Genomic DNA, 3,708 nt, shown 5'->3' on the forward strand with positions numbered 1-3,708 from the left:
ATTGACGATATGTTCAATCATGGACCTATAAATTACTAATTTAGTTTAGTTAGGAAGGATACGATTAAAATCATTGAGAAGTTTATCACTGTGCGTTACTATACCCATTTCAGTTGTACGAGCGCACAGTGATAATGAATAGGATACGATTAAAACAGGGAGATTTATTTTACATCTCCCTGATTAAAATCAGTGAGAAGTTTACCACTGTTACGCTAGTATACCCATTTTGGCTGTATTCACGCACAGTTTCTGTATAATGAATATGATACGAATAAAATCAGCGAGAAGTTTACTATATTGTGCGCTACTATACCCATTTGTGTTGTACTCACGCACAATGGTAGTTAATGGGATACGATTCAAATCAGCGAGACGTTTACTACTGTATGCTATCTATACTATCCAAACCTAACTTAACCTCCATGATTAAGGCGGCACAACTACTGATACAAACGAGATTCTGTATTATAAAATATTCCTATGATACTTGGCAAATATTGTATGTGGAGATACAGTCAGAGCTTGTGTCTTTAGGCAAAATACTATATTCCTATTGTCGTGTTCTTCGGATGGGACGTAACATTGTCACGTGTACACACAAGTAAACAATAAAGAATTGTTTACACTGTTAATGATATGTTATCATTTCTTGTGTGCTGATTATGGTCATTGTACTGGGCACTCTGAGAGAAGAGTTTTGTACTAAAAGTCAACCTATAATAAAGAAGAAATAAAGTATAAAGTGACTGCCTTATTCCAATTATAGACAATTAAGGCCCCTGGACCAATCCACATAATGAAGTATAATAAAATTGTATTCGGACATACAGACTTTCTTTTCTCATAAGTTGTATCTAAAATAAATTGCAATACTTAAGATCATAACAAATAAATAATACCGATTGTAAACATGTCATTAAAACAATCAAGCGCATTGTTTCAGTGTTTGAATTAGACCATAATTATACCAAAACGACGATGTTTAGTGAATGAGGAAGCGGTAAGGTTTGCTATTATTTCATTTTAGAGTCTAGCGATGATCCGAGAATATTAAACACCACCATGTCGTCTGTTTCAAAAAAATAATATAATAAATTTGGCACACAGAGCTTATAAAAAAAAGGTAATGTGTGTCGAAACACGCAAGGGCTAAAAGACCCCAAACAAAGCAAAGAAACAATTTTCTGTGATCCTACTCAATTACCACAATTTAAAACTTGTTTAATATATTGTTTGAATGTCGATAATCAATATTATGATATAAGGTTTACGGTACACCACGAATGAGGGTTCGAAAAGAACTGTTTCTATACGTTTCGATTGATGTTTTATCGTTCTCAAGAGTAAGAGTGCAGTTTCTCCAGAATCATAAAATCATCATAACATTTTAAATCCTTGTCTACACTATCACACTTTATGAGATGTGCCCATATATGGACATGATGACATCATATAACTCCCATATTCGGGGATATCACTACCATATTTGGTTACATCACACTTTTTTGTCAAACTAGTTTGATAGTGTAGCTTTCCTGAATATGTCTTAAAATGAAAATAACAAAGGTTGTTGTTGTTTGCTACACATGAATCGTAATCCCTCTAATAATTGCTAATAGCAAATGTAAGAAATAAAAAATATGCCATCAAATTGAAAAGGGCATAGTATTGATTTTACAGTTTACATTTCAACATTTAACATTGAGACAAAGACCCAATGTTTTGTTTATTTCCTCCATGGTTTAATAAAAATTCACGATTGTTATAATTGTTTTATTTATTATGTTTGTATATGATTTGGCTACTAAAACTATAATAAATAGTCAAGTTTGGTTTCAAGTGTATTTCACAGATCTGATTGAATGATACTATTTTGTTTTGATATTGATATTTTTTTGGTTTGCTATTCATGAAAAAAAAAATTGCAAACAGGACCATATGTAAAACAGATGATACATCTTTTATCCTGTAAAATTAATAAATAAAAATATTGTTTTGTGTTTGTCCTTGCATTTAAAAAAAACCCAATACAAAATATACAGGAGCGTTGTCTTAACAATCCAGTGACAATAAAGAGGGTGCAATTTTTAGATACTACAAAACAAGGCAGAGCGAACTTCCCTGCTAAAAAAACTGCGATCAAGTTTATCCATAGTGTGTTTGTATAATGATTGGCTACATGTATACTTGGCACAAGTCTGTTTATTTTTTCTTGTTAGTCGATTAATCGGCCTTCCATGTTTTGTCTGAAAAAAACCCCAATTATTATACGTATAAAACGCCATATGTGCCAAAACCTATATCTTTTACTAATGTTAAGTTGAAAAACAGTCTAGTAGAACCTAGACTAGATATTATTATACGTCTACGTCTAAATCAGCCTACTAATTGCCACATTATGACACCAACAACACACGACGCGTTAGTACTCATCTGCCCATGCGCACAAGTTTTTTCCGCGTAGAGGTTTATTAATGAGATAAACTAGGTTAAAGTTAATAGAAAATCGCTGTTATTTTCCAACTTTATAAGATAAGGCATCTTATTCTTATAACTACAGCTTGATTATATCGGGTAACATACAGTGTAACGGAAACGTTTTACTTGTATCAGATATTTATTCGCATTAATCTATATACATATGCAATCATATCAACCGATACTTTATGCCGCAAAAACAAAATAAATAAATCCATTTTTTTTTTAAATAAATAAATTCCCAACCAATTTGACATAAATATTTGAATAAATTTGCGAACGAATTCGACTAGTGGAATACAAGCATCATGCAGAGACTGTGGATTTAACTTTAAATCTTAGTACACGCGGTGCTTTGTTTATAAGTTTTATGTTAGCGTAGTGAGGTGTTGAGAGATGGCCAGAATCATGTCTAAAAGCTAGAGATTATTTGGAGTACACCCGACCATCAGAACATAATAAATATCGCTGTCCGTGTCCGAATACGGTCATTAAAAAACAATTATCACAACGCTCAATGCGCTTATCATTCAACATGCTCTGTTGATTCGTCGTGAAATCAAAATTTTGTTTTTGTTTCAGTGCATTATAGTGGAGTCTGTTAGGGATATTTTGGTTCACTTTTTTCCAAAAGCATCAAATTTGGTATACAGGTTTCCCACCCTATACAAATTAAATTTTTGATGGGCGCCAAGCAAAATGACCCCTTGGGTCACCTAATTTGCATAATTTAAAATGGCGGACACTTTCGCTTAAACAGTCTATATCTCTGAAACTACTGGTCATAGAGAGTTGATTTTTAGCTCAAAATGTTCAGAACATAAACATTCCTATTTACTCTAATGAAGTATTTTTGAAAAAAATGACCGGAAGTACCAGTTTTAACCTTTGACCCATATTTTAAGGCATTGCCATATCTCAGTAAATAGTTGTCACAGACAGTTTATTTAAGTGTCAAATTGTTCAGAATATATATGTTACTATTTAGTTTAATGAAACATTTTATCCAAAAATGACCGGAAGTACTCAGTTTTGCCTTTGACCATTACGGTGTAATTACGAATCTTTTTATGGTTAATATATTTTGATATCCATAAAACTACTTGTCATAGAGAGTTAATGTTGGTGTCAAAATGTTCAGAACATAAACATTTCTATTTACTATAATAAAGTTTTTTCTGAAATAATGACCAGAAATACCATATTTGACCTTTGACCTGTTTTTTC

This window comes from Antedon mediterranea, chromosome 7, assembly GCF_964355755.1.
Source record: "Antedon mediterranea chromosome 7, ecAntMedi1.1, whole genome shotgun sequence".
Classification (NCBI taxonomy): domain Eukaryota; kingdom Metazoa; phylum Echinodermata; class Crinoidea; order Comatulida; family Antedonidae; genus Antedon; species Antedon mediterranea.